Source organism: Alosa pseudoharengus, unplaced genomic scaffold (assembly GCF_046254945.1).
Source record: "Alosa pseudoharengus isolate Yale_2024_CS ecotype anadromous, Long Island Sound unplaced genomic scaffold, YU_APseudo_1.1 YU_APseudo_1.1_scf_6, whole genome shotgun sequence".
NCBI lineage: Eukaryota > Metazoa > Chordata > Actinopteri > Clupeiformes > Clupeidae > Alosa > Alosa pseudoharengus.
In genome coordinates, this window is record NW_027468848.1 from 26261885 (window position 1) to 26269081 (window position 7197).

The 7197-nt window shown below is 46.7% G+C and overlaps 1 long non-coding RNA gene across 1 annotated transcript in view; it reads right to left on the bottom strand.

Annotated features, from left to right (window-relative positions):
• Positions 1-2499: 2499 nt before the first annotated feature.
• The window catches only part of LOC143106403 (uncharacterized), an 18845-nt gene continuing 14147 nt past the window's right edge, over positions 2500-7197 (bottom strand). The window contains exon 4 of the long non-coding RNA XR_012983681.1: positions 2500-4641. This is a non-coding gene — a long non-coding RNA (uncharacterized LOC143106403). The remainder of the gene's footprint in view (positions 4642-7197) is intronic.

The following is a 7197-nucleotide window of genomic DNA, read 5'->3' on the forward strand; positions in this document are numbered from 1 at the left end:
CCCAACAGTGGGATCGAAAGGAAAGAAAGAGAGGAGGAGGAAAGGAGGTGGGGGTGGGGAGACGGAGAACCTAATCCATCATCGCCAGGGATGACGGACACAACAAAAGACAGAGTGCAGAGCGAAGCTTTTCGGCGGCAAGGGCCAGGGAACTTCAACAATATTTTTTGGCGCCTGTCAGGCTGTCTAATAAAGGCGGCCGGAATATGAACAATCTCGCGCTGATGTAATGCCCCTCATAAATCGCATTTAATTACTCAGTGAGGGGACAGGGAGAGGGAGCCCTCGCTGGATTTATGGTGTCTTAACTTGGCATCTTAACAACTTTGCGCTTTTAATATCATTACCCTGTCATTTATTCTCCCGCCTTTGTGAGTGCACACACCCTAACTCACTTGGTATTAACACTTTTATTTAAAGCGGCCATCAAGACTCCGACGTTGTTATGAGAGGCCATATTTAGTTTTAATATTTTTGCCATAGAGCTTAGCTTAGTTAGATAGTGTTCCTCGGTTGTGAACTTAGCTTGACCCTCTGAGATGTTAGCAGCGGTTTCGGACCCGTAGCGGATTTAGGTTTAACCTCCATATCCGCATAAGTAATGTGCGTGAGGCAGACGAGGAGCCCTAAAAACAGTGACTCGCAGTCGAGTCGTGCTATCTCACAGAGGGCGCCTGGCACATCTGTCATTATCTGCTGACCGTTTCTTAGCACTTCCTTCTCCCTGTCATTGTCCTCCTTTGCCCCTTGCACACTTTCGGTAGGCCTACCTTCTGCTCCATTCTTCTGTCTTCCTTTTCTCTCGTAATCTGCAGCCATCTTTCCTCTCCTGTACATTTTCCCTAGCCCACTTTACTCTCTTGCCTTCATCCTGTCACTTGTCAGAGCTGAGACAGAAAAAAAAGCGGGGTTGGGGTGTTTGGGTGTAAATTCTGTGTTAGTGATTTTGTGGAGGGGGCGGGGGGCAATTTTATTCTATTAAATATTAAACTAATTATTTACCTATCATATCTATATAAGATGTTTTCATAGAAATTAATAGAAGACAAGAATTAGGCCTAAAGAAGAAACGGAAAGGGAACTAAAAGAACATATTACATGGCAGGCATGCCCATAGTCACCATTGCCATGTCAAGCTAATGGCTGATGGTACAGAGCAGTGCAGTTCCATTCAGCGTTAGGCATCTCATTAATGCTCTGCACTAAATGCCTGTGCAGCCTCCTGACAGTGACATATTACTTTTGCGGCCCTTTGCAATCTGATATCTGGGAGTTTGCCACCATACTAAAAGATTTGATTAATGCCGTTCAATTTGGGCCCAGTAATTGGCTGCAACTGTACCAACGGATAATCAGGCCACTCTCTCTCTCTCTCTCTCTCTCTCTCTCTCTCTCTCTCTCTCTCTCACACACACACACACACACACACATTTTCTTACTGTAGAGCAGAGTGAGCTAGCAAGGCGGGGATGCTAATGAGAGAGTGGGTTAATTAAGCTTGCGGCACTATAGCGACAGTTACTGATGATTCTGATGACAAACTGCTGCCGCTAACGTAGCCCTACAACCCTCTTCCCAACCCAGTGCACCACACCCCAATCCAACTACAACATCCTCCGTCCCAGCCCAGTGTGTGCTAGCACAGTATAGAGAGGAGAAGGACTGCAGAATATTCCCAGAGAGGAATCTCATATAGTGTATGACTCTCCACCACATTCTGAATCTCCATCCCATAGTAGCCGTGGCCTACTGGTTAGCGCTTCGGACTTGTAACCGGAGGATTGCTGGTTCAAACCCCAACCAGTAGGTACGGCTGAAGTGCCCTTGAGCAAGGCACCTAACCCCTCACTGCTCCCCGAGCGCCGCTGTTGTTGCAGGCATTTTGCAGGAATTTGGTGTGTGTTTCACCTCACTGTGTGTTCACTGTGTGCTGAGTGTGTTTCACCGAGGTCCTTTAAGGCAAGTCCCTCCACTTGGCGGCCATTTTGCAACACTTTTTGGGCACTCATCGGGCATCCTATTCGGCAGAAATGCACGTGCGCAAGGCTTCACGACACCAATCTTGCTCCAGCAGCGAGTTCACAACACATGATTGGCACGATGTCTTCACAACACACCATATGATTGGCTCAATGTATTCACATCACACCACATGATTGGCTCAATGTATTCACATGTCGACGTTTTGCCGAGGAAGGGCTGGGATATGTGTAGACAACTGCCATATTGGCGTGACAAACTAGCCCCATGCATTTCTATGGAGGATTTTTTGAGTGCTGTGTCTCCTCATTAGAAAGTCTCTGGTTTCACTAATTCACGGATTGGGATAAATGCAGAGACCAAATTTCCCTCACAGGATCAAAAGAGTATACTTATACTTATACTATATAAATACTGTTAGGTCTCCCCTCCACATACTGTAGGTCTCTCCACCACAAATTACATTTCTGTACTGTATGTTCTATGCATTTGTAAAACTATTTTTTAAATTGTCGCGCCAATAAAGTGTTTTTCATTCAATTGAATTGAGCTGGAATTACACAGATGAAGCACCACAAACCACTCTACCCTCCTGTCAGCTGTTGGTGTCTCACTCTGGATGTTAAGAGAGTCTCTGCAAAACAGCAGGAGACAGGTATCTAGGATTTTGCCAACAGTGGCAGTAGAGAGTATAGCATGCAGGGGAATGGCAGAAATGAAAGGCTTTTAATTACTGGTTATACATTAATGGTGTTTTATCAATGGGCTAACTCTAGAACGCTCTTTTGTAATAACTACTTCTAGAACATTCTGCTGGGATAACAACATGTTTAAGGGTTTTCCCCCTCTCGCAAAAAGAAGATTGTCCTTTGTTAATCAACTTACATTTTACAACTGAACTAGCATTAGCAACGGCCATAATGAAGGTTTTAGTGTTTAGTCAGCCTTTTTTAGTTGAACTGTAAAAACTCCATTAAGCCTAATATGAGACACCAGGTCATAATCCGCCAAGCGCTAACTAACTGCATGACACCATCTTCACAAGCCTCTTTGTTCTCTCTTGTGTGCTGAGGTGAGGGAAGAAAGTGTTGTGGAATCATGTGTGTGTCCTCTCTCTCTGTCTCTCTACCTCTCTCTCTCTCAGTGTTTGTGTGTGTGTGTATGTGTGTGTGCGAGAGTGCAGGCAGGGTTTGTTTCACAGGACAGGTGAGGTCTTGTTTGCTTTGAGATTTAGCTCTCCAAACAGTCGGGACTCTGTAATGGCTTGTCATCTTGCTGATAATGAGAGTTACCACCCTGGCATTTCAAAGTGTTTTTTTGTCGTACCTAAGTATTGTTTGCCACATCTCTCAATGCCCGACACCAACTGACAACTCAAATGTGTTAGTATAAATCAACAGCAAACAGGAGATTACTATTACACAGGAATGTCCCTGCCCCGTTAAGCAATGTGTAAGTGAATTACACCCACATACTGTTATTGTCTACAAAGGATGCGTGGACTAGGCTTAGCCAATTGCCTTGTTTTCTTTGTAGCAATGTGCGTGCTGTTATATATGTCAAGCTTAATCCTGCCTCAATACCTGCATGTGATTCACTTCCTTGTGTGTGTGTGTGTCAGATTAAGAAGGGTAAATCTCTCTGTGAATCTCACTAACCATGATCCAGTAATTTTACGCTTATGGGCTCATTTACACTTATTGTCATATTGAGTGCTTTGGTGTTGTATGTGCTTTTCTATGGCTGCCCACAGCATGGCTGTCCAAAGTCAAAAGGGTGTCAGATTGGATGCACAGACCCAGAGAAAGTGTATTAGCTCCTTTTATTATTTATATTATTATAAAATATGCACTATGGCTGCATCATTATCAAGGAAAAAGAGCCATGACAAAAACAGCATCAGGAAGAGAGAGAGCATGTGAGTGTGGGAGAGTACAACCCACCTGACCTCTCCGACGCTCCACAAGTGTCCTCAGATTTGCTTGTAGGCTTAAAGTAGAGAGTGAGATGGATTCCATGTGTGTCAAGGGGGAGGCATCAGTGGCGAGAGAGTTGGCAGGCAGGGAGAGGAGGTGGGGGGCAGATGACAGCAAACAGAGAAAAAACAGCATCTGCAGCTCAGGATGCCTTGAGAGCGAGAGAGAGAGAGAGAGAAAGAGAGGCAGCCACAGGAGGAGGAGGAGGAGGAGGGGAGGATGAGAGAGGGAGAAATTAATTTGGCATGGGGTGACAGAGAGGCGGGGAGGGCAGCTCACTTGGTGCTCACTGAAATGGTTGGGGGCCGGAGGAGGAAGAGGGGTCGGGTTGACCTCCAGATAACCCACCCAACCCCACTCCGACCCTGGCTGTTCACATGGGCCAAGGGAACAAAGAGGGAGAGGTCAGGGAGTGAGTTGCTGACTTATATATATAAAAAAGAGCAAAAAAAGCCAAAAGGAGAAAGAAAAGAACTCTGCCCTTCAGGAACATCTGGTGCTAAGTCTTTTTTTTGTCATCCTCCTTCAGGGGTGAACTGTAGATAAACAGTGACTTAGCCCACCCCCGTCACCCTCGTCGTTGTCTTTTCAGGGCTACCAGAGAAATTAGACTGGGTTCAAAGGGTTGCAGGCAGGTCATTCATTTTAAGAGCTCCAGCTCTGTGATTCATTCACTTGAAGGCCACTAGAGAAAGAGAAAAGAGAGAGAGAGAGAGAGAGAGAGGAAGAAGGGAAAGAGAGATGGAGCAAGGCTCTTGTAAACATTTGAAACACCACAGGGGATTTATCGTCCTAAACCGTTGGGGCTGCGCTGCGTATCCAACACAGAGTGAGTGAGGCAAAGTTCCGCAGACACTGTGCAGAGTCTCGGCCTGCTCAGCTCACATGATTTTACCACCCGGCTTCTTCTTTGTAAAAAGGCCCTTGAGTCTGTGTACTCTAACCAGTATTGTTTGGCTGTTCTTGGAAGATTTATGTATTCCCCCCACACACACAGCACTGCCTCTGTGTGTGTGTGTGTGTGTGTGTGTGTGTGTGTGTGTGTGGTGTCTTCTTCCTCTGATCTTTTGCGGGACCCTTGAAAGTCTCGTCCCACGCCTCGTCAGAAACCGTGCTGGGTGCAGTATGTTATAATTGCTTTGTTTTGACGCTCATCACTGCGCCTGTTGATTTATTTGTTTGGTGTCCCTCATTGGGAGTGAGGAGATGGAGGAGGAGGATGGAATGAGAAAGAGAGGGAGGGAGAGCTTGGCTTGGGGGTGCAGTGTGGAAGAATGTGGGAGAGGCTGCGGATAGATGAGTAGGCCCCTGATGAGCCGGCTAGCTAGACGCAGGATTTGTGCGATGTGTGAGTGTGTGTGTGTGGGTGTGTGTGTGTGAGAGAGAGAGAGAGAGAGAAAGAGTGTGTAGTCTCCTCCTGTAATTACGCTTTACGATCCAGCTCCTCGGTAAATGCTGCATAAATCTTCCCTCGCCCTGCAAGCCCTTCTGCCTCCAACCTTATCATGCAAACATCGCAATTCTGGCCACAATTTCCTCTCTTTATTGGCAGTCACTTGTGATTTAACGATCCTTTGATGATTGCACAGTAAAGTGGTGCGTAGCTGTCCACTCCAGATTGCAAAAGTGTGTGTCTGTGCATGTGTGTGTGTGTCTGTGTAGATTAATGTGTGTGTGTGTGTGTGTGTGTCTGAGAATTTTCACTGTCGACTTGTTTTCTGACGAAACACAGGCCTGCCTGGTCTCGGTCAACATCCATCAAAGGACAGTTTGTGCTACGATAGATTTTGTTACTGTTCTTTGTAAACAGAGCACACTGTTGCTAAGGTGGGTTGTAAAATAATCTTTTAACTTTGATACAAACACTCACAAATTATCCCCAGGAAGTCTGCTTGACCATGAGGTAGTCTGTGTGATGACCCTGTCCTCCCCTTTCTCTGCTTCCTCCGCCTCCCACAATGCATCTCTTCCTCCCTCTCTCTCTTTTTTATTCCTGTCTGTTTTTTTTTAAACATGGCTGACATCATTGTGTGGCCTTATATCATCTTCAGAGTTTTGTCAAGGACTGGGTCAAACGTGTCATGTAGTCATTCCTCACAGGAAGTTCAGTTTTCCTTCTCTCTAGCAGAAGAAGGGAAAAAAGGAGGGTGTCGGGCTGACCTAAAGTAAATAACCTGTCACTACCAAGAACACAGAGACCATATGTTTGTAACAGGTCTATGTGGCTCCGTAATTTAGTTCCAGTTTTTTTCACGGCTCCGTGCCGTGATTCTTTGGATTTGCACCTATTTCAACACAGTCGCCTCCAGTCCAGGACCTCAAAGTAAGTATGGAGTGCCGGATCAGGTGCGGATAAACATTTACCATTCCTGGACAAGACCGAGACCCCCTCTCCAGAAAAATCCTGTCTTGGACACAGCTACCGTAGCCTGGTCAGTGAGGTCACCTCCGGAGGAGCCAGGACCATCTGTTTGAGCCGCCCAGGATGACAGGCCACAGGCTGGGCGCATGGTCTGTGTGTTTGTGTGAGTGTGTGTGTGTGTGTGTGTGTGAGAGAGGGTGTGTAATGAGTGAGTGAGTGAGTGTATTGTGTAAGTGCATGTGAGTGTGTGTGTTTGAAAGAGAGCGACAGATAGTGTGTGTGTGTGTTTGACAGATAGTGTGTGTGAGACAATGTGTGTAGTTTGTGTGTGCATGTGAGTTATGTGAGTTGTGAGTGTGTGTGTGTGTGTGACAGAGACAGTGTGTGTGGGTGTGTGTGTGTGTGTGTGTGACAGAGACAGTGTGTGTGTGTGTGTGTGTGTGTGTGTGTGTGTGTGTGTGTGTGACAGAGACAGTGTGTGTGTGTGTGACAGAGACAGTGTGTGAGTGTGAGTGTGTGTGTGTGTGTGACAAAGACAGTGTGTGTGTGTGTGTGTGTGACAGAGACAGTGTGTGTGTGTGTGTGTGTGTGACAGAGACAGTGTGTGGGTGGTAGTGTGTGAGGTGAGAGGGGCGGAGAGTGTGTCAGAGGGAGGCAGATAAACAGCGGTCACTCCTGTGGTATGCTGATGGCCTCCCCTCCCACTCACACTCTTTAGTGCTCGCCCTGTCATCGTTCATCACCTGGGGTTGGGCCTGAGGGACAGGGAGGGAGGGGGACTCTCTGGTCTCCATGTGTGTGTGTGTGTGTGTGTGTGTGTGTGTGTGTGAGAGAGAGAGCGTTGGAAAGAAATAGCGAAGTCTATCTGTCTGTGAGAGA